Below are 24408 nucleotides of genomic sequence, written 5' to 3'. Positions count from 1 at the left end.
CCCGTGAGACACTGACCACAGACATCGAGGGAGACACGCCGGGAAGACACCCTGAGCTCAGGGAAGAGCGGACACTGTGAAAATGTCTACTCTCCCCAAAGCGGTCCGCAGAGTCCACACCATCGCTACAGGCTCTGGGCCCTGGGTGGGAGCTGGGGTCGTGCGCCCTCTGCAGGCGGGGGAGGCAGTGCAGGACAAGGTGAACTCCCCGTTCAATGGAAGCACCTGCTCGCTCGCTGGGTCCAGCTGAAGCCATTAAATTCTGAAAATTCAAGCTAAATGGAGCCCAATATCCCCCCAACTTCTCCAAAAATAGCTAAGAAAGAATTAATTGGAAACAATACGGAATGACAACAGTCCCTGACCCAAACAGTGCCACTGAACATGACCCTGGCCCTGACTGAACATGATTCTGACCCAACCTTGATCTCAAGCCTGGTCTTGACCCCAGCCGAAGACCCTACCCTAGCCCCCAAACCCAAACAATGTTCACAATAATCACAAGGCAGAAACCATGCAAATGTCCATCCATGGTGAATGCATAAACAAAGTGTGGTCAAGGGTTTGGGTCTGGGTTCAAGTTCAGGTTTGGGTCAGAGTTCTAGATCAGGGTTTGGGTTTAGGATCAGGGTGAGGGTGAGGGTTTTGGGTGAGGGTGAGGTTAATGGTTAGGATTAGAGTTTAGGGCTTTAGGCTTATGATTTAGGGTTTAAGCCTTAGGGCTTAGGGGATAAAGTTTAAGGTCACATTTGGGTTTGGGTTCTTGCTGGGGTTTGGGTTCAGGGCTCATGACTCAGAGTTCTGGTTCAGGGTTTGGGTTCATGGTTCAGGGCTTGGATCAAGGTCTTGGGTTCAGAGTTTGGGTGTGGGGTTCAATTTCAGGTTTGAGATTCAGGGTTCCAGTTTGGGGCTTAGGGTCACGTTAGCTTTTAGGGTTAAAGTCAAGTGTTAGAGTTAGGTTTAAGGATCACACGTGTTCTTTAGTTGTCATGATGGACACAAAATTTCTATCTGAAGTTTCTAAATCTGAACTCTATTTAGTCTGGGTGTCAGGAGCTTGTTCAGAATTTAGGGTCACAGTAACTGCCTACCAACAGCATTCTGATCCTAGAGTCTCCCAGTCACCCAGAAGCTGCTTTTTTCTTGGTTCAAGCATACACTTTGCACAGAAGGGTGAGCTGGTGCCAAATCTGGGATGATTTCACAATGGCAGAGGTTTGAAACCAAATATTGTGGAAAGGTTCATGGAAAATGAAAAAGGAGACAAATAATTTGTCGATTCCTGATTCTTCCACAATAACAAAGACCAAGTTCCCAATAGAGTCTGATAATGTTCCCTAGGAAGGACTATGGTACTCTTTACCAATACCACAAAAAAGGCCCCCTCCCCTGGTTTAAACTAAGAATCACAAGAGGATACTTCCTATTTTGTTGTCAAAAATAAAATTTTATTCTTTGGATGTTCCAGTGTACAATTTGTAGAGGCATTGCCAACATTTTCCGTTCTCAAACACCCATCCACACACGGATAAAATGCAGGCAACATTGTAATGCACTTCTCATTGGGGTACCAAGAAGAAGGAGGGCTATTAAAAGTAATAAAACTATATCTACTATTAAACTCAGAAAAAGCACTCTTTATGGGCACTTAATGAGGATCGCTATCCATAAGACCTCACATCTCATCATATGGAACCGACCCATAAAATTCATCAATAACAATAGCCTGCCGACCACTGTAACCCCCTGCCATTTCCCTATGGGATTGTAATACACACTCCAACCGCTAGAGACAACTTCAACAGCAGAACAGGACTCACCCACCCCTGGGGGGCAACTATTACAGTGACCTAAAAAAATCCCACTCCCTCGGCATCACGATTCCGGACTTCCAGCTCTATTACAAAGCTGTCATCATCAAGACAGTATGGTACTGGCACAAAAACAGACACATAGATCAATGGACAGAATAGAGAGCCGAGAAATGGACCGTCAACTGTATGGTCCACTAATCTTTGACAAAGCAGGAAAGAATGTCCAATGGAAAAAGACAGTCTCTTTAACAAATGGTGTTGGGAAAATTGGACAGCCACCTGCAGAAGAATGAAACTGGACAATTTGCTTACACCACACACAAAAATAGACTCCAAATGGTTGGAAGACCTAAGCATGAGCAGGAGTCCATCAAAATCCTAAAGGAGAACACAGGCAGCAAACTCTTTGACCTCAGCTGCAGCAACTTCTTCCTAGAAACATCGCCAAAGGCAAGAGAAGCAAGGGCAAAAATGATCTATTGGGATTTCATCAAGATAAAAAGCTTTTGCACAGCAAAAGTAACAGTCCAAAAAACCAAAAGACAACTGACAGGATGGGAGAAAATATTTGCAAATGACATCTCAGATAAAGGGCTAGTATCCAAAATCTATAAGGAACTGATCAAACTCAACCCCCAAAGAATAAATAATCCAATCAAGAAATGGGCAGAAGACATGAACAGACATTTTCCCAAAGAAGACATCCAAATGGCCAACAGACATATGAAAAAGTGCTCAACATCGCTCGGCATCAGGGAAATCCTAATCAAAACCTCAATGAGATACCACCTCACACCAGTCAGAATGGCTAAAATTAACAAGTCAGGAAACGACAGATGTTGGCGGGGATGTGGAGAAAGGGGAACCCTCCTACACTTTTGGTGGGAATGCAAGCTGGTGCAGCCACTCTGGAAAACAGTATGGAATTTCCTCAAACAGTTGAAAATAGAGCTACCATACGATTCTGCAATTGCACTACTGGGTATTTACCACAAAGATCCAAATGTAGGGATCCAGAGGGGTACGTGCACCCCAATGTTTATAGCAGCAATGTCCACAATAGCCACTGCGGAACGAGCCAAGATGTCCATCGACAGATGAATGGATAAAGAAGCAGTGGTATATATACACAATGGAATATTATGCAACCATCAAAAGGAATGAGATCTTGCCATTTGCAATGACGTGGATGGAACTGGAGGATGTTATGCTGAGTGAAATAAGTCAATCAGAGAAAGACATGTGTCATATGATCTCACTGATATGAGGAATTCTTAATCTCAGGAAACAAACTGAGGGTTGCTGGAATGGTTGGGGTGGGAGGGATGGGGTGGCTGGGTGACAGACATTGGGGAGGGTATGAGCTATGGTGAGCGCTGTGAATTGTGCAAGACTGTTGAATCACAGATCTGTACTTCTGAAACAAATAATGCAATATATGTTAAGAAAAAAAAGGAAGAAGAAGATAGGAGGAGAAAATGAAGGTGAGTAAGTCGGAGGGGGAGACAAACCATGAGAGATGATGGACTTGAAAAACAAACTGAGGGTTCTAGAGGGGAGGGGGTTGCGAGGATGGGTTAGCCTGGTGATGGGTATTAAAGAGGGAACGTTCTGCGTGGAGCACTGGGTGTTATGCACAATGAATCATGGAACACTATATCAAAAAGTAATGACGTAATGTATGGTGAGTAACATAACAATAAAAAATAAATAATAATAAAAAAATCCCACCCCTTGGAAATCCAAGCTGTTAGGACAAAGGCATAGAAACCACACCCACAACTTAATAAAGGACAGGCATCCGGTTAGGCGGATGTTGCAGATCACCACAACTTAATAAAGGACAGGTATCCGGTTAGGCGGATGTTGCAGATCACCACCACTCTCACGAAGTCACTCCACAGTCAACTCAGGATCTGTGCTCTCCCCAGGATTACGAGGTGTGCCACATTCTTCCAATATTCCATCCTTAGAACAAAACCGTTAACTGTCCTCATCAGTCCTGTGTGCAGGCTCACAGTGAGCCCTGCGAAAGCCAGACACCTTCTTGAGAGCACTCAGCCTCTCTCGCCTATCCTAGCAGATGGGGGTGCTGTTCTCCCTGACTTCTGTGCCAACTAGAATATACTTGGAACAAGTCTTGCCATACTCCATGCAAAAAGGCATATTCTTCATCTACATTATTGACTATGAAAGACCATAGATTCCTCGAAACTTCTTGAACCTGGGTAAATTTTAGATACAGGGTGGCCAGAGATATTAACCCCAATCCCCAAACCACCCCCCACACACACCCCTACCTTGTGCATTCCAGACCAGTTTCCATCAATGTTGCTTATTCTCAGCCATTGTCCCTGCAGAATAGTAGAGTAGTACTGAGGTGCTAGGACGGAGTTGCTAGGTACTAAGCCATCAACTTGGTCCCACTCACTACCAGAAATCAATACTCATTTTATCAACAGATGCATCACAGAAGACATTGACACCACAGCAGTTAGAAAAGTCATTACAACAGAGGACCTAACAACCTGTACCAGTCTCCACGGCCCCACTCCCTGGCTCCAGGGATTGGCTCATCCATGGGCATGAGACCTGGTCCCAGCCAGGGAGGTGACAGAAACCTTGGGTCTCAGCCTGCAGAGCAAAGCATGGGGTGGACCGCCCAGTACAGGGGCTTTTCCATCACGACTGCAGAAGTGGCCTAGGCCAGGCCAGTGCCAGCGCCACAGAGGGCCCAGGAAGCCAGGGGCTCAAAAACATTGCTGTGGGCTGAATCAAACTCGTCCTGAAGCCCACACATGCTAGGTCCTCCACTGACTCATGAGAACCATAAATGTGTTCATGATTTGGCCTGAACAAGATGACTGTCTGTGTGGTATATACCCCGCAAGATACACCCACTAGGCAAAGGGGACATATTCAGTCAAACAATACCTACGTGTACTTCAACCACAGACAACCATCTTGTGGGAAGCTAGAGGCATACAGAGAAATGCGGGGGAGTTCCTGAGGCCTTAATTGTAAGTCAGCCTTGCTATAATCTTTCTTTTAAAGTTGAAGGGCCGGGGTCAGGCAGGATAGATCCCAGTGTATGCCCACGCTGCCATTTGAAAATAAGAGCCCTCTCCCCCATCGTCCATCAGGTTGCAAACCTGGGGTGTGGGAAACTGCCATCCATGGGCCAAATGTGGCCTCCCCCTGTATTCTGTAAATAAAGTGCGGCTGGAACATTAGTTATGGACGGTCTGTGGCTGCTTTCAAGCCACAGTGCAAGAGTGGAGTCACTGTCAGGGAGACCACGTGGATTGCAACGCCTAACAGAAAATCCTTACAGAAGATTTTACAGAAAAGTCTGTGCCGATCCCTTTTCTAAAACGTAATATTATCATGTCACTCCTTTGAGCAGAACGTAGTGTTTTCTGGGGAAAAACTAATTTCTTTACCCGCGTAGGCAAGGACTTCCATCATTTTAGCCAGAACTCCATATCCACCGTCCTCTATTTCTACCTTTAATGGCACATCTACATACCTGCAGCCCAATGGGAATTCACTGTAGTTTACATGGCAGTGATGCTCAGAAACGGAGGTGCAAGTGTGAACGTGTGAGTGTGACCGTGTGTTTACTCTGTTAGCCACGGTATGCAAGTAGAACACAATACAGTAGCATGCTTTCTGTCTCACAGGGACGGCCACGTTATGTGGTTACATAATGATATCAGAAAGAATCCACCTTCATAGAACAAACTTCATCTAGGAAGACTCTCAAATCCCTAGTCCTGGGCACTATGCTCCACCGAGGCTGGGGGCACACAGAGGGACAGAGACTCACCCTGCCCATCAGGGTTTTGTTGGGTACCTGCTATCCCAGGAGAAAAGATCCCGAAACCATTCATCTACCTGTCATCCAGCCAGGCAGCTGTGAGAGAGACCTACTCCTACAGGAAGGGCAGACCGAGAAACAACACATGACAGCATGCTGCGACAAGTGCCACTGCCGGGGACGCTCAGGAGGACTGGGAGTGTGCAGGGTTGGCCAGAGCAGGGGCAGGGGGGGCCGGGAATGCTCCAGGAGGATGATCAGGGCTGTGTCACTACAAGGGACGGTCAGGAGGACTGGGGTGTGCAGGGTTGGCCAGAGCAGGGGCAGGGGGGGCCGGGAATGCTCCCGGATGATGATCAAGGCTGTGTCACTACAGGGGACGGTCAGGAGGACTGGGGTGTGCAGGGTTGGCCAGAGCAGGGGCAGGGGGACCGGGAATGCTCCAGGAGGATGATCAAGGCTGTGTCACTACAAGGGGACGCTCAGGAGGACTGGAGGTGTGCAGGGTTGGCCAGAGCAGGGGCAGGGGGACCGGGAATGCTCCAGGAGGATGATCACAGCTTGTCATTACTTGGGAATCTCAGGAGGACTGGGGTGTGCAGGGTTGGCCAGAGCAGGGGCAGTGGGACGAGGAATGCTCCAAGAGGATGTCACAGTTGTGTCCTTGTGTGGCGACACATGTTAGTGTGACTGGGCTTTGGCCACACAGGAAATGATGGGGGGGGGGAGGTGTCGCTGAACTGTCTTCTGTAAGGTAAAAGATAAGTAATGAGATTTCTTTTAGTATGATTTCATTTTACATGCTTTTATGAGCCCCTAAACCTAGTTGTGTATGACATGAGGTAGGTAGTTTGCCATTTCTTTCAAGTCTGCGGTACCAGGCGCACAGCACACTTGATATTTATTTTTGTTGCTTTTATAATATGATGACTTTTCCTGCTTTTATCTCCGACCCAATGACAGGGAACAAAGACAACACAGATCTGCACACTTTGAAATATCAACAGAAACCTGCAAACCCAGGTTCTCATAGGAGCTAAAGTTTAAGGACCAGGGTGACAAAAAGGGGAGGAAGATAGCAAGTAACCAAAAGGAGATGTCATGTGTCTGTGAGCTGGCCACCTTCTCCACCTGTCGGAAGGAAGCCATGCCTGAGAGGAGGGAGCCACACCTGGGCCTGGTCCCTCTGGGCTGCCCTTGAGCCTACAAGAGGATGTGCTGAGCTGGGGGTGGGTGCAGTGGGGAGATGGGCAGCTGGCCACAGATGCTACCTGCCAAGTACCTGTAGGAGCAGCTCCCGGTCCTCAGCTAAGGTGAAGCAATAATTACGTTTAGTTACATAATTATCATGACAGGAAAGGTGATCAGTGCTTTGAGTGACTATATTCTCTCCCATTTTATTTTTTAAAAACACTTTATGGAGTGATGACTGACATACAAAAAGCTGTGGGGTATGGGGGGAGGGTTAGCATTGAGCAGTGGGGGAGGGGAGCCCTTGGGGGTCTCTTGTGTGAGGAGGAAGTTGGGTAAGGGGACCCCAGGCAGTGGTGACCTCAATTCCCTGACAACAGAGCCCAACGGATTTTGGAACCCCGGTAACCAGGCACCCACATTCCACAGACAGCCCCCTGCCCAGCTCATTTCATTGGAGATCATCAAGGCAAGATGTTCGCATGTTGCCTGCCGAGGTCCGGAGGCTGCAGGTGGAAGAAAGCGCGCCATGCAGACGCTGTCCCCCGCTGGGGATTTTGGGTCAGGGTTCCCCACCGCCTCTGGCCATTTGGCCGAAAGCACAGAAAGGTGACACCAGGAGGCCCAGAGCCAGCCACCCAGCCCCACTCGCTCTGATGACCTGTGTAGCTCCAGGTGCCCTCCCTGTGTGTGTGTGTGTGTGTGTGTGTGTGTGGATGGGGGTGTGTGTCTGTGTGTGAGTGTGTGTGAGTGTGTGTGTAAAGAGGAGTCATGAGGGGTGGGGCCACCCCGAGCAGGAGGTCATGTTCAAGGTCAAGGCTGGCTGTGTGGGATGGGGTGTGCGGGCGCTGCCCCTTCTGCCCAAAGTTTATCCCGATAGCCCTGCAGGGATGGGTCACTGCATCCCGGGTGCAGGGCTGTGCATGCACAGGTGTGTGTCTGATCTGGGAGCAGCAGGGGGACTGGGCAGGAGGACAGTGCGGATGACCGGGCAGGGCTGTGATTCCTCGGGGCCGGCTACCGGTCCCTGTCTTTGCAGAAGGCCACGGAGGACATGGAGAGGAGGCTGCTGGACACGCCCTCCGTCTCCTCGACAGAGGGGGTGACCCCACAGGGGTCCCCAGGAGCAGATGCTGGGGATTGTAGGGGAAGACCTCCTACACCACCCAGACCACTGTCCCAGGTGGTTGTCCACCGGACAGTGGTCCAGGAGCCAGAGCCCACGGAGGCCAAGGCTGAGGGTGAGAAGGCTGGGGCTGGGTGTTTGTGGTGTGTGGGGATGGGTCGCTCCTGGCCCCACAGGGAGGAGCCCGCAGAGGCTGGTTGGGGCCAGGAGCAAGACTGGGCTCAGAGCACACAGCGGGTGGACTGCAGTCGGGGAGACGTCCCTGTGAGGGTTCCTTCCCGGCTGTGGCTTCTCTGGGAGGCCCTGGGCTGGGCTCTGTCTCTGCAAAGGCCCACGGAGAGTAGGCACAGAGGTGAGCTTTTCTCTTTTCACAGCTGCTCCACCCTCTGAGGAGCTAGAGCTGGCTCCAACTCCATCAGCAGCTCTGGGGGGAGGGGTGGTGCCTACAGCAACTTCAGGAGGACACCAGGAGCTGGCAGGTAACCAAGCACCTGCCCACGGAGAGCCTGGCATGGACCAGGAAGAACTGGCACTTGCTCCTACCCCAGCCCCTGCCACAGTTCCTGCCCCTGCCCCTGGCCCTGCTCTTACACCCAGCCCTGCCCCTATCCTAACCCCTGCCCCTACTCCTGTTTCTGCAGGGCTCCCAGAGCCACATCCAGGGCCCACAGCCCTGCAGGGAGAGCTCCTTGTACCATCGCTGGACCCTGACGCCTCACCAGATTGTTTCATCCCCTCCCCCGATGTTCTTTCTCTCTGGTTCATATTAAATGTTATTTTATCTTTTCATGTTCTGTATACTGTTTATTATTTGTTTTAAATAAAATTACTTGTTTTCAATTGAACATGTCATGAGCATTAAGTACATGCCCAACGCTGTGCCACCACACCCCAGAACATTGCTGCAGAATATCTCATTCCCCAAAGGAGTCCCCGAACCAGAAGGCCTCCCTGCCCATTTATCCCCCAGCCCAGACCCTGGCAACCCCTAAACTGCTTTCTCTCTCTGTTCTTTTACCTGTTCTGGATGATTCCATAAGTGGAATCACGCAGTAAGGGCCTTTGTGTCTGCCCACCTATTTTCAAAAGGGACTCGTTTTCTCCTGTGTTTACTTGACATAGAATTTCTCTTATTTGATATTGAAATCCCCGATGGATTGCACATCACATGTAATCATAGAGGCCACTTTAGGAATTATGGGCACAATCTCTGGGCCGAGACCCCTGGTCCTGCTGGGACACCACAGCCTGACCCCACACAGGAAACGGCTGGTTCCTCCTGTGGCCCACACAGAAACCAGGGAAATGCAGAAAGCTGGAAGACACACCACAAAGGGCAAAAGCATTGCTCACAACCCAAGGCCAGAGAAAGGTTTCACCTGACTCTGGTCCAAACCACGCTCCAAGTCAGTGGGTTCCACAGGGATGGAGACCAAACACATGCAAGTCCAAGGCGGAAGGATAGGCATGCAGGGAATATGTGTCAGAGATGCGGGAGCTCCTGGGGAAGGACTCCAGCAAAGGAAACCCTATGGAGGCAGCGCTGGTCACCCTCAGACCGGCAGGTGTCTGGTCTGGGGAGAACGTGAGGAAGCGGAGGTCCAATGCAGGTCCCCTGGAAAGAAGGGTGACGGGCACCCCTGTCTGGGAGAACAGTGAGCAGCACCCATCCCAGGCCACAGGTGCACCCATCACCTGGTATGCTCAGCCTCGGACTCACCCCCGGAAACTCTGGCTCGTTTTTTCACAGATGTATTTTCAGGAGTGTTCATCACAGCGATGCTGGAGAGAGCAGGGAATGGAACAGCACTAATGCCCAAGGAGATGGATGGGATCCACGGTCCCAGTTCTCATGACAGAATGCCCTGCAGCTACTGTCCCGGTGTCATCCTGGGCACAGGATCTGGGAAGCCCCTCCTGAGACCCCCCTTCCTGCCACGCTGTTCCTGGGAACATTGAGAATTGTTTGAGGAGGAGGGGGAGAGGATCCAGGATGACAGCAGGTCCAAGGAGAAGGAAGGTCAGCACTGGGAGGACAGATGGACATGTCCTGAGCCACCATCCAGGGCCCGGGCTGTGATGCCCTTGGACCTTATCCCAAATAATGGCTCCCGAGGTATGGATCCAGCTTCTGTGGTTTCATTCCCTCCCTCCCTGCATCATTTATTCACTCCCTCATTCATTACCCCCCTCTCTCCCTCCTTCCCCTCCACCCCTCCCTCCCTCCCTGCCTCCCTCCCTCGATTCTACCCCTCCCATCCTCCCTTCCCTCCTCCCTCTCTCCCCTCCCTCTCCAGATCCTGCCTCCCTTCCAACCTCCCTTCCCTCCTCCCTCTCTCTTTCCCTCTCTCCCATCCTCCCTCATTCAGCAGAGGATCTGGGGTCCCTGCTGTGTACTGAGCACTGGGGCTTCATCAGTGAGCACCCCCCAACCCACATGGTCACGTCCACTGTGGGAGGTGACGGGGGCAGTCCTCAAGGCTAGCAGTGGTGATGAGCACCAGGAATCTGCTCCTGAAAACAGGCCAGTTGCACAAAGAAACGAATGGAGAGACCCACGCTTAGCACTTCCTCTAGAAAAATCTAGTCCTGAAAAGTGATGAAAAGTAAGTATATCCTAGACTTCATGCGATGTGAGTTCTTTTTCTTTAATTATTTATTGTTATGTTAATCACCATATATTACATCATTTGTTTTGGTGTACTGTTCCATGATTCATTGTTTGTTCATAACACCCAGTGCTCCACGCAGAATGTGCCCTCTTTAATACCCATCACCAGGCTAACCCATCCCCCTCCCCTCCTCCCCTCTAGAACCCTCAGTTTGTTTTTCAGAGTCCATCGTCTCTCCTGGTCCGTCTCCCCCTCCGACTTACTCCCCTTCATTCTTCCTCTCCTGCTATCTTCTTCTTTTTCTTTTTTCTTAAAATATGTTGCATTATTTGTTTCAGAAGTACAGATCTGTGATTCAACAGTCTTGCACAATTCACAGCGCTCACCGTAGCACATACCCTCCCCAATGTCTATCACCCAGCCACCCCATCCCTCCCACCCCCGACCACTTCAGCAACCCTCAGTTTGTTCCTGAGATTAAGAATTCCTCATATCAGTGAGGTCATATGATACATGTCTTTCTCTGATTGACTTATTTCACTCAGCATAACACCCTCCAGTTCCATCCATGTCGTTGCAAATGGCAAGATCTCATTCCTTTTGATGGCTGCATAATATTCCATTGTGTATATATACCACTTCTTCTTTATCCATTCATCTGTCGATGGACATCTTGGCTCTTTCCACAGTTTGGCTATTGTGGACATTGCTGCTATAAACATTGGGGTGCACGTACACCTTCGGGTCGGTACATTTGTAACTTTGGGATATATACCAGTAGTGCAATTGCTGGATCGAACGGTAGCTCTAATTTCCACTGTTTGAGGAACCTCCATACTGTTTTTCAGAGGGGTTGCACCAGCTTGCATTCCCACCAACAGTGTAGGCGGGTTCCCCTTTCTCCACATCCCCGCCAACATCTGTCGTTTCCTGACTTCTTAATTTTAGCCATTCTGACGGGTGTGAGGTGGTATCTCATTGAGGTTTTGATTTGGATTTCCTTCATGCCTAGCGATGTTGAGCAATTTTCATGTGCCTGTTGGCCATTTGGATGTCTTCTTTGGAAAAATGTCTGTTCATGTCTTCTGCCCATTTCTTGACTGGATTATTTGTTCTTTGAGTGTTGAGTTTGATAAGTTCTTTATAGATTTTGGATACTAGCCCTTTATCTGATATGTCATTTGCAAGTATTTTCTCCCATTCTGTTGGTTGTCTTTTGGTTTTGTGGACTGTTTCTTTTGCTGTGCAAAAGATTTTTATCTTGATGAAATCCCAATAGTTCATTTTTGCCCTGGCTTCCCGTGCCTTTGGTGATGTTTCTAGGAAGAAGTTGCTGCAGCTGAGGTCGAAGAGGTTGCTGCCTGTGTTCTCCTTTAGGATTTGGATGGACTCCTGTCTCATGTTTAGGTCTTTCAACCATTTGGAGTCTATTTTTGTGTGTGGTGTAAGGAAATGGTCCAGTTTCATTCTTGTGCATGTGGCTGTCCAATTTTCCCAACACCATTTGTTGAAGAGACTGTCTTTTTGCCATTGGACATTCTTTCCTGCTTTGTCAAAGATAACTTGAGGATAGAGTTGAGGGTCCATTTCTGGGCTCTCGATTCTGTTCCATTGATCTATGTGTCTGTTTTTGTGCCAGTACCATACTTGATGATGACAGCTTTGTAATAGAGCTGGAAGTCCGGAATTGTGATGCCGCCAGCTTTGCTTTTCTTTTTCAACATTCCTCTGGCTATTTGGGGTCTCTTCTGGTTCCATAAAAATTTTAGGATTATTTGTTCCATTTCTTTGAAAAAAGTGGATGGTATTTTGATGGGGATTGCATTGAATGTGTAGATTGCTCTAGGTAGCATTGACATCTTTACGATGTTGGTTCTCCCAATCCATGAGCATGGAACGTTTTTCCATTTCTTTGTGTCTTCTTCAATGTCTTTCCTGAGTATTTTATAGTTTTCTGAGTACAGATCCTTTGCCTCTTTGGTTAAATTTATTCCTAGGTATCTTATGGTTTTGGGTGCAGTTATGAATGGGATCGACTCCTTGATTTGTCTCTCTTCTGTTTTGTTGTTGGTGTATAGGAATGCCACTGATTTCTGTGCATTGATTTTATAGCCTGGTACTTGACTGAATTCCTGTATGAGTTCTAGCAGTTTTGGGGTGGAGTCTTTTGGGTTTTCCACATAAAGTATCATATCATCTGCAAAGAGTGAGAGTTTGACTTCCTCTTCACTGATTTGGAGGCATTTGATTTCTTTTTGTTGTCTGATTGCTGTGGCTAGGACTTCTAATACGATGTTGAATAGCAGTGGTGAGAGTGGACATCCCTGCCGCGTTCCTGACCTTAGGGCAAAAGCTCTCAGCTTTTCCCCATTGAGAATGATATTCGCTGTAGGTTTTTCATAGAAGGGTTTTATGATATTGAGGTATGTACCCTCTATCCCTATACTCTGAAGAGTTCTGATCAAGAAAGGATGCTGTACTTTGTCAAATGCTTTTTCTGCATCTATTGAGAGGATCATATGATTCTTGTTCTTTCTTTTGTTAATGTATTGTATCACGTTGATTGATTTGCGGATGTTGAACCAGCCTTGCCGCCCAAGGATAAATCCCACTTGGTCGTGGTGAATAATCCTTTTAATGTACTGTTGGATCCTATTGGCTAGTATTTTGGTGAGAATTTTTGCATCCATGTTCATCAAGGATATTGGTCTGTAATTCTCCTTTTTGATGGGGTCTTTGCTGGTTTGGGGATCAAGGTAATGGTGGCCTCATAAAATGAATTTGGAAGTTTTCCTTCCATTTCTATTTTTTGGAACAGTTTCAGGAGAATAGGTATTAATTCTTTTTTAAATGTCTGATAGAATTCCCCTGGGAAGCCATCTGGCCCTGGGCTTTTGTTTCTTGGGAGATTTTTGATGACTGCTTCAATTTCATTAGTGGTTATAGGTCTGTTCAGGTTTTCTATTTCTTCCTGGTTCAGTTTTGGTAGTTGATACATCTCTAGGAATGCACCCATTTCTTCCAGGTTATCTAATTTGCTGGCATAGAGTTGCTCATCATATGTTCTTATAATTGTTTGTATTTCTTTGGTGTTGATTGTGATCTCTCCTCTTTCATTCATGATTTTGTTGATTTGGGTCATTTCTCTTTTCTTTTTGATCAGTCTGGCCAGGGGTTTATCAATCTTGTTAATTCTTTCAAAGAACCAGCTCCTAGTTTCGTTGATCTGTTCTACTCTTCTTTTGGTTTCTAGTTCATTGATTTCTGCTCTGATCTTTATGATTTCTCTTCTCCTGCTGGGTTTAGACTTTATTTGCTGTTCTTTCTCCAGCTCCTTTAGGTGTAGGGTTAGGTTGTGTATTTGAGACCTTTCTTGTTTCTTGAGAAAGGCTTGTATTGCTATATACTTTCCTCTCAGGACTGCCTTTGCTGCATCCCAAAGATTTTGGACAGTTGTGTTTTCAATTTCATTGGTTTCCATGAATTTTTTTAATTCTTCTTTAATTTCCTGGTTGACCCATTCATTCTTTAGTAGGATGCTCTTTAGCCTACATGTATTTGAGTTCTTTCCCACTTTCCTCTTGTGATTGAGTTCCAGTTTCAAAGCATTGTGGTCTGAAAATATGCAGGGAATAATCCCAATCTTTTGGTACCGGTTGAGATCTGATTTGTGACCTAGAATGTGATCAATTCTGGAGAATGTTCCATGGGCACTAGAGAAGAATGTGTATTCCGTTGCTTTGGGATGGAATGTTCTGAATATGTCTGTGAAGTCCATTTGGTTCAGTGTGTCATTTAAAGTTTTATTTCCTTGTTGATCTTTTGCTTAGATGATCTGTCCATTTCAGTCAGGGGGGTGTTAAAGTCCCCCACTATTATTGTATTGTTGTCAATGTATTTATTTGCTTTTGTTATTAATTGCCTTATATAATTGGCTGCTCCCATGTTCGGGGCATAGATATTTACAATTGTTAGATCTTCTTGTTGGATAGACCCTTTAAGTAGGATATAGTGTCCTTCCTCAACTCTTATTACAGTCTTTGTTTTAAAATCTAGTTTGTCTGATATAAGGATTGCCACCCCACCTTTCTTTTGGTGTCCATTAGCATGCTAAATGGTTTTCCACCCCTCACTTTCAATCTGGGGGTGTCTTTGGGTCTAAAATGAGTCTCTTGCAGACAGCATATGGATGGGTCTTGTTTTTTAATCCAATCTGATAGCCTGTGTCTTTTGATTGGGGCATTGAGCCCATTTACATTCAGGGTAACTATTGAAAGGTAAGCATTTAGTGCCATTGTATTGCCTGTAAGGTGACTGTTACTGTATGTTGTCTGTGTTCCTTTCTGATCTTTGCTGCTTTTAGGCTCTCTCTTTGCTTAGAGGACCCCTTTCAATATTTCTTGGAGGGCTGGTTTCGTGTTTGCAAATTCCTTTAGCTTTTGTTTGTTCTGGAAGCTTTTTATCTCTCCTTCTATTTTCAATGACAGCCTAGCTGGATATAGTATTCTTGGCTGCATATTTTTCTCGTTTAGTGCTCTGAAGATATCTTGCCAGTCCTTTCTGGCCTGCCAGGTCTCTGTGGATAGGTCTGTTGCCAATCTAATATTTTTACCATTGTAGGTTACATATCTCTTCTCTCGAGCTGCTTTCAGGATTTTCTCTTTGTCTCTGAGACTCGTAAGTTTTACTATTAGATCTCGGGTTGTTGACCCTTTATTATTGATTTTGAGAGGGGTTTTCTGTGCCTCCTGGATTTTGATTCCTTTTTACTTTCTCACATTAGGGAAGTTCTCTGCTATTATTTGCTCCAATATACCTTCTGCATCTCTCTCTCTTTCTTCTTTTTCTGGGATCCCAATTATTCTAATGTTGTTTCGTCTTATCGTATCACTTATCTCTCGAATTCTGCCCTCGTGATCCTGTAGTTGTTTCTCCCTCTTTTTCTCAGCCTCTTTATTTTCCATCATTTGTTCTTCTATATCACTGATTCTCTCTTCTGTCTCATTTATCCTAGAAGTTAGTGCCCCCATTTTTGATTGCACCTCATCAATAGCTTTTTTGATTTCGACTTGGTTAGATTTTAGTTCTTTATTTCTCTAGAAAGGGTTTCTCTAATAACTTCCACGCTTTTTTCAAGCCCAGCTAGTATCTTTAAAGTCATGATTCTGAACTCTAGGTCCGACATCGTACTAATGTCCGTATTGAGTAGGTCCCTGGCAGACGGTACTACCTCTTGTTCTTTTTGCTGAGATGATTTTTTTCGTCTTGTCATTTAGTCCAGAGGAGAATAGATGAATGAGAGAACAAAATGCTAACAGGTTTAGAACGTCCCCAGCAAATATACTGTATAGAAATCAGAAAAGACCTGAAACCAGGGGAAAAGAAAGGGAAAGAAAGAAAAAAGAAAGAGAAAAAAAAAGAAAAAAAATATAAAAACAAAAACAGAACAATACAAAAAAAGCAGAATGTGATCAAATATGATCAGGCTAGTGCATAGATCAGTGCCACACACTAGATTTTGGGCGTATTTTGGTCTGTTAGAAAAAAGTGCCTCCTAAAATTTTAAAGGAAGAAAGACATATATGTACAAAATAAGGGTAGATACAGTGAAGGGTTAGAAGATGACTGTAAAGATGAAAATTATTAAAGATTTTATAAAAGGACTTGATAAGATAAGAAGTTTTTTGAAGGGCAGGGCGCCTGGGTGGCTCAGTTGGTTAAGCAACTGCCTTCGGCTCAGGTCATGATCCTGGAGTCCCGGGATCGAGTCCCACATCGGGCTCCCTGCTCAGCAGGAAGTCTGCTTCTCCCTCTGACCCTCTTCCTTCTCGTGCTCTCTATCTCCCATTCTCTCTCTCTCAAATAAATAAATAAATAAATAAATAAGTTGTTTGAAAAAAGAAAGATTAAAAAAAAAAAAAGAAAAAAGGGAGAGAATGTGATCAGGCAGGAGACCAGAACAGAGCCATACACTAGTGATTTAGGGTATGTTTTGATCTGTTAGAAGAAACTGTATCTCAAAATTTTAAAGAGAGAACAACTTATATATATATATGCCAAAAATAAGGGTAACTACTATGAAGGGATAAAATATGACTCTAAAAATGAAAAATAAAAAATCTTTTTTTTTTTTTAAAAGAGATTGATAAGATGTTGGTTGAAAAAGGGAAAAAGAAAAAAAAAACAGTTAACAAAAATTAACTTTGATGAACTAATGAATCATGGTAAAAAAAAAAAAAAGGCCATGAATTCTATGTGCAGTATTCCCCTAGCGCTGGAGTTCTCCTGTTCTCCTTGATTGGTAATCTTGGTCTTGGGTTGCTGGCTGTTCCTGCTGATCTTCTGGGGGAGGGGCCTGTTGCTGTGGTTTCCAAATGTCTTTGCCGGAGGCTGAATTGCCCCGCCCTTGTCGGTCCGGGCTAAGCAAGCTGCTCGGGTTTGATCTCAGGAGCTTTTGTTCCCTGCAAGCTCTCTGTACAGCCTTGGAGGACAAGGGCAAAAATGGTGGCCTCCCAATCTCCGCCCGGAGGACCTGAGAACTCGGGGCCCCGCTCCTCAGTGCGCCCCCAGAGAAAAGCAGTCACTCCCGTGTCCCCGGTCTCCGGCCGCTCTCCGTGCTCACCCGGCCTGTGACCGAGCGTTGCTATCTCTGGCACCCGACCCCGTGTGGAGTCTCCAAACCCAGCAGATCCCTGCGGTGCGCTCCCGCTCCACTCCTCCCCGGGAAGGAAGGGGAGTCTCCCCGGATCTGCCGCTTGTTGGGTCCCTGCTGCAGGAGCAGTGGCCCGACTGCCCCGCGGATCACAGTTTATGGCCACCCCGAGCTGAGAGCCTGCGCCTCAGCTCCGTCTCTGCAGCCGGCTTCCCCGCTCCGATACCTGGGAGCTCTGGGGCACTCAGGCACCCCCAGTCTTTCTGTGACTCCAAGGGTCCTGAGACCACACTGTCCCGGGAGGATTCCACCCCCTGCTTAGCCACTGCAGCGACGTCCCTCAGCGGAGCCGACTTCTAACAGTTCCGATTTTGTGCTCTGTGGCTCTATCACTTGCCGGAAGCAGCCGGCGGAGGCCCCTCCCCGCCGTCTATCCTCCCGAATATCGCCTCGGATTCACTTCTCCGCACGTCCTACCTTCCAGTAAGTGGTCGCTTCTCTGTTCAGAGAGTTGTTGCTACTCTCCTCTTTGATCTCCTGTTGAGTTCGTAGGTGTTCAGAATGGTTTGATCCCTATTCAGCTGAATTCCTGAGACCAGATGAAATCTAGGTCTCCTACTCTGCCATCTTGCTCCGCCCCCCCATGCGATGTGAGTTCTAATGACAGGTACGCACTAAATCCTAGAACCAACAAAGAGTAAATCATCCAGTATTGACTGGGGTGTTGTGACTTTTCTGACCAAATGACAGCGTTTCAGCCAACATCTCCAAGGCCTCTGAGTTTTCCCAAGGGCCTCTGTGATCCTTTGGTCCTTCCATCGACCTCCTTGGGAAGCTCTGTCCTGTCGTCTTCCTTGTCCCCTGCCTCTTCTGGGACCCTTCCGTGGCTTCCCCTCCCCCCACCAGGGTCGCCCTCACCAGGAATCCCCATGCCCCTTGACTGGGTGCCGGGATCCCACACTGGGCCCCATGAGCCCAGTGCCTTGTGCAAGTCCCGTGCGCTCCCTCTGGGATCACTTGGCTTCTCCCTTGCAGCGGAGTGAATCTTCCTGCACTGGGTCTCCTCTGAGCAGTCTGTGAGCCTGCACTGTGCCCATGTCACGGGCACAGAGGAGAGAGTCCAGAAGGTCCAGATTACCTGCTCCAAGTCTCAGCGTGTGGAGCCTGGGCAGAGAGTGGTCCCTGAGCAGAGGAGGACTTGGGCCCAGGGAGCCTGAGGGAGGATGTGGCACAGTGAGCCCACAGGAGGAGAGTGAGCAATGTATGAACCTGGTGCTCAGAACTGCTGGGAGACCACATCGCACTGGCTCTGTCCCCAGGGCTGGAGGCTGTCAGGGTATACACCCTCCCAGACTGCAGGCTGGCAGTGACTGGCAGGAGAGAAGGCACCTGGTACAGGACAGAGCTCTCAGGCAAAGAGGAGGAGGCAGGTGCTCCCCCAGCAGCTGGAGGAACTCTGGGTAGCCACCCTCCCAGGCTGCAGGCTGACAGTAACTCACAGGAGGAGGCGCACCTGGTGCAGGAGAGAGCTCTCAGGCAGAGAGGAGGAGGCAGGTGTTCCCCCAGCAGCTGGAGGAACTCAGGATAACCACCCTCCCAGGCTGCAGGCTGACAGTAACTCACAGGAGGAGGCGCACCTGGTGCAGGAGAGCGCTCTCAGGCAAAGAGGAGGAGGCAGGTGCTCCCCCAGCAGCTGGAGGAACTCTGGGTAGCCACCCTCCCAGGCTGCAGGCTGGCAGTGACTGGCAGGAGAGGAGGCACCTGGTGCAGGAGAGAGCCCTCTGCAGAGAGGAGGGGGCAGGTGCTCCCCCAGCAGCTGGAGGAACTCTGGGTAGCCATCCTCCCTGGCTGCAGGCTGGCAGGGGCTGGCAGGGACTGGCAGGAGGAGGCGCACCTGGTGCAGGAGTGAGCCCTCTGCAGAGAGGAGGGGGCAGGTACTCCCCCAGCAGCTGGAGGAACTCGGGGTAGCCACCCTCCCAGGCTGCAGGCTGGCAGGAGAGGAGGCACCTGGTGCAGGAGAGCGCCCTCAGGCAGAGAGGAGGGGGCAGGTGCTCCCCTAGCAGCAGGGGCACTTGAGCAGGCTGAGGGGGCATCAGTGGACAGCAGTGACTGCAGCTGGGGTCTCCACACAGACCCTCTCCTGAGGCTCAGCACAAGCTTGTCTGATGGGCTTTGTCCCCCCAATACAAAGTCTGGCCCAGGACCCACCCCCTCAAGCCCCAACTCCTAATCCTTTATACTCAGCTCAAGTGACAAGAAATGGCCAATAGTTTAGGTGGTGTTGGTTGCACAAGGACATTTGTTTTTGTGGCCCATGCTGTACAGTTGCTGGCATTTTAAAGATCTCAGGGCTTTGATTCGGAAATGGAAGGATGCCGGGGACCCCAGAGAGCTTTCTGGAAACCTGCCTCTGGGCCTTGCAGCCCTCCCATCCCACCAGTTCTGCTCAGAATCCCTCCAGACCACAGACCCACAGTCTTGGCTCCTCAGATGGCCCAGACGATGTGCCTTCAAAGACCGATCCTGGTGGGGCTGCAGTACACACTGCAGATTCCACCAAATCCCCCTCCCAGAAAGTGAGGGTACCACTGGACCAGCTGTCCGAAAACTGACAGGTCAGGGTTCCAAGAAGACACCAGAGGCACCGGAGTAACTGAGGAGCATCTGAAGTCCAGGTAGTGACAGTGAGAATCTTCAGTTTTGCCTAGGGGCAGCTCCCGTCCCCCTAAACCCTCAGTGGGATGGCTTTACTGGGTGATTGGGGGGGACCATTCCTGGAGGACCCATGGCTCCACTGTTAGAGGTCACCGACTTGATCAGTGCACGGGTGGGGAAACCTGGCCACACCCCGAAGAATAATTTCTAGAAACAGTAGCCATCTCAGTGGTAGCTGACCTGGGAGGTCAACCTTCCAGCTGCCTGAGGTGGGATCGAGCCACAGACCAGCACACTAGCCAGAAATGGAAGAAGGAGAACAAGTTCTTCATTTCAGAGTTTCTAAGTCACTGGTTTGTTCCTACGGTCAGTATACTTTGCATCCTGGGAAATCTCTGCCTGTCTAAGGTCATGAAAATATTCTCCTCATGTTCTCTGCTGCAGAAGTTCTTGAAAAATCTCTGGTTTATAGGTAAAAATCATCCAAAAGTGACTTTGGATGGCACAGCCATGCTGGGAAAAGGATGGATTTTTCCCCAAAATACTAAAAATAGAACTCCTGTATGATCCCACTATCAGGTAGACCTTTTCAGGAAATGAAGTCAGTTTCTCGAAGTAAGACCTGCACTCTCCCACCCAATCCCCCTGAGGAGGGGCGGCCACCCTTAGCAACCCTCCGTTTGAGGCAGATGCCTCCCTGGACAAGGGGCTACCCCAGGGCTGGGAGGTCTCCACAGCAGCACACCCAATATCCTGGATACTAGGAGACAGAGTACAGCACCAGGCCAGTGAGGGTCAGGACACACTAACCCAAATATGGCACCTTGGCAAATTAAAGATACAAGCTAAAAGAACTTTTGCATAGAGCAGAAACAAGAAGGACTCTCTGATGCCCAGCCATCAGCCCTTCTTCCCTTAAGCCGGTCAGAATACTCCCATGTGGAACTTTCTCTCCCCGGACCAGAGGGATGATGTGCTTATCACCAGAGTCATGGAATTTAGGACCACGGGGTCTATATGAACACACCTGGTTAAACGAATCCTATCTTCCTAGTTAACTTCTTTACCGTTTACGAGCCCTTGTCCAAACCCCTGTGTCTGTCAATTCTTCACACACTTACTGCTTCTTTGTCTAAAAGGTAGAAGAGCTGTCTGCTCCAGTCACCTCTGCTGGTCGTCAGGGTCTTGTGAGGCTCCCACCAAAACAATCAATATATTTTGCTTGCTTTTCTCCTGTCCATCTGTCTTTGCCAATTTCCAGACTCAGCCAGGGACCTCAAGAGGGTTGAGGAAAACATTTTCCTTTCTTGCAACACTGTGGGGTAGGGGGTGGGGAGTCAGAAAACGCCATCCCATCTTCCTGGGTTTGGTGAAAACGGACCTCTACTGGGAAGCAGCACAGGACAGTGCATGGCTGGAGGAGCCAGAGAGAGGCACGTGGAACATGTAGGACCCACTTGGCCCCCAGCCAGGGGACTTGGCCCCAGTGACAAGTCCAGGGTGTGATTATGACTATTATAATGGAAGCATCCCGAACATCAGACCTTCCCCACGCCAGGCTTCATGATTGCTGCTCCCTGTAGTTGCTACTGTTGGTTTAGTGACTTTTCTGAACTAACTTTGTCAAGTCTGTATTCTTTGCTGTGTGTATGGCTACTGAATCCCTGTGCTGTTAACTTAGTGGTCAGCCAATGGCTGGGCAGAGAAATCACCCCTGTTTCCAAGGTATGGGCTACAGATTGGAGGTCCCCACAACCCCTTCAGGTTTGAATAATCTGCTCCAGTGGCTCATGGAACTCAGAGAAACATGTTACTTACTAGATGACCACTTCATTGAAAGGACAGTACTCAGGGCCAGGCAGCTGGAAGCGAGGAGCAGGGCAAGGTGTATAGAAGCAGCTCAGAGCTTCCCTGCTCTCTGAAAGAGGCCTTTGCCCACCTCCACTCTGACCTTCATCTATACTTCCTAACTGAAGACATCCTTCTTTTGAGCTCATCTGTTAACTCAAGTGAAAGACCCGGTGGGCACCAAAACGACTCCTCAAGTACTAACCACTGCTGCCGTCCTGGTGATTCTTGGGCACAGCCATGAATCTCAGCTTCTACATGATGGGGGCAGCCCAGCAGCTGTGGGTCCCACAGGTCCTCTGGGGACAGCACCTTAATAGGCTTATGGTCCAGCAGGTACCTGTTCAGGTGTCTCTCGTCCTACCACACAGCCTCAATCCCATTGGCCAGGTTGACCCCCATTGTCTGGTGACAGGCCAAGGTCAGTTGGTGAACCTCTACCACCAACCCCCCAGAAAAGGCCCCCTTGTAGTCAAAGTCGCCCTTGCCCCTGGGGGATGTGCGCCTGGGACTGTGGCCGATGCTCGTAGCTGAAGTCCTTGTGGGCTGCCTGGTAGAAAACGGGGTGCAGGGTGCCGAAGTGGGGAGACAGGATCTCCATACTCACGTGGTTGTGGAACTTCATGTCCACCTCTGTGCACACCAGGTAGTCCACCTCACGGAGGAATTGTGGAGTTAATCTTAGAAAATATATTGTCAGCCCTAAGGAGTGATTGTGGAAGCAGCTGAAACGTCAGCAGTGTTCCTGTTCTCGGGCTACTGAACACATTGGCCCGGTCGGAGCAGGATCCCAAGATCCCCAGAGGCAGGGCCTAGGTTAGGAGCCAGGAAAGAATGTAACCCTCCGTGCCCTCCTTCCCGCACCTGGCGTTTGCTAGCACAAAATCCCACTCTTCCCTGATCCCATGACGGCCTCCCTGCGTGCCTGCGCCTACGGGAGAGTGCAGGCCTGCTTCACAGCTTCAGCATACTTGACATCCCTTTGTCCTCCTTTCCCACGCTTTGAGGCGTCTGCCCTTGCTTTTCTGAAAGAAATGACATAAAAGTGATGTGCAGAACCCAGCTGCTGCTGCCCTACTTACAGAGGCAGCCCTGCATGGCCGCTCAGATTGGTGTCTGAGAACTTTATTTCAGCGCGCGATGACAGGAAGAGCTGCTTACAGAAGCGGCGGATCATCACGTGCTCTGCATGGACGCGTCCTCCCAGCGCGCGGTGCCGGGAACCTTGAGGATCACCACCTTCCGGCCTTCCCGGAGGGGCACATGGGGCCTGGCGGGCAACTGATTGGTGAAGATGTAGTAGGTGACCCTGTGTCCCACCATGAAGTGTTTCTCAACTGTCGGCAGGAACAGCTCCAGGAAGACCATGTATCCACAGGGACAGGGCACAGGGCTGGAGGAGGGTCACTGCCAGAGGCTGGCGGCAGGACCCCAAGACTTGGGCCGTGAACGTGTGCACTTTCTTCAAGGGGGCAGGCCCTGGGCTGATTTAAGCAACAGCCACCCTTCTGGCCTGGCCTGAGTGCATCTGCTGGTGGGGCCTCCCTACCTTCGGCTCCCAGAGATGGGAGCCCTCAGGACCCCATCTTACAAAGGGGAGCCTGAGGCTTAGAGGCTAGAAACCCATGCAGCTGATTCTACCCAGTCTGTAGGGCATAGAAACAAGGGCTGTGCCCAAAGGTGCTCAACTCATGGCAGGTGGGGACAGAACCTGCAGGGGGTCAGCCAGGGGAGGGGACGTGCAGGGTTTGCCCGGGAGCTCAGCACAGGGGGAGTGTTCCTGGCGCCAGCATGCTGAGCGTCGGGCTTCATGGGTCACAGGGTCACCTACCCTAACCCTAACCCTTAAACCTAACCCTTACCCCTAAACCCAACCCTAACTCTAATCAAACATCATGCTCAATTTTGAGGACTGACAGCTCTACTCTGAAATCAAACACAAGTCCATCATGCTGGCTTTCACTCATTGCTCAGTATCGTACTGAAAGTTCTACCCAGAATGATAAGGCAAGAAATCCACATGTGGAAGAAAACAGTAGAACTAGGTCTATTCAGAGACCAGAGATGACATCATCTTATACACAGAGCTTCCTAAACAATCAACAAAAAATGATTATAGCCAGTTAATATCAATACACAAGAATCTCTCTTATTTGTATACATTAGCCATGAATCATCCAAAAAATAATTTAAGAAAACATTTCCATTTTAGGGAACATTAACATTGACAAAATACTTAGGAACAGATGTAATCAAGATGCAAGCCTTGTACGCTGAAAATTACAAAACATTGCTGAAAGAAAGGGAAACCTAAATAAATCTGAGGACCCCATGGCGATGAAAAGACATACTATTGATAAGATGGCAATAGTACACAATGCAATGTGGAAATTCAATGTGTTCCCAAGAAAATTCACAAAGGCTTTTGGAAAGAACTGCACAAGCTAATCCTAACAGTCATATGGAGTTTCAAGGGACCACAAAATAGCCAAAACAATCTTGAAAAAAAATCAAAGGTGAAAGGTCATTCTTCCAAGTTCAAATATTAATACAAAGCAACAGTAAATAAAACATTTTGATACTGTCATAAAGGTATGCATTCACCCTGAAACAAATAATACATTATACGTTAATTGAATTTAAATTTAAAACATTTTTAAAAATAAAGAAATAAAATAATTTTTTTTAAA

At 48.5% G+C, this 24408-nt stretch overlaps 1 pseudogene; it reads right to left on the bottom strand.

Moving 5' to 3' along the window:
* Positions 1–7842: 7842 nt before the first annotated feature.
* LOC113933900 lies at positions 7843–23086 on the bottom strand (annotated as a pseudogene).
* Positions 23087–24408: the final 1322 nt, after the last annotated feature.

Source organism: Zalophus californianus, chromosome 15 (assembly GCF_009762305.2).
Source record: "Zalophus californianus isolate mZalCal1 chromosome 15, mZalCal1.pri.v2, whole genome shotgun sequence".
In the NCBI taxonomy this organism is placed as follows: Eukaryota; Metazoa; Chordata; class Mammalia; order Carnivora; family Otariidae; genus Zalophus; species Zalophus californianus.
The sequence above is the reverse complement of the archived record's forward strand: the minus strand, read 5'-3'. Positions and strand labels throughout refer to the sequence as shown.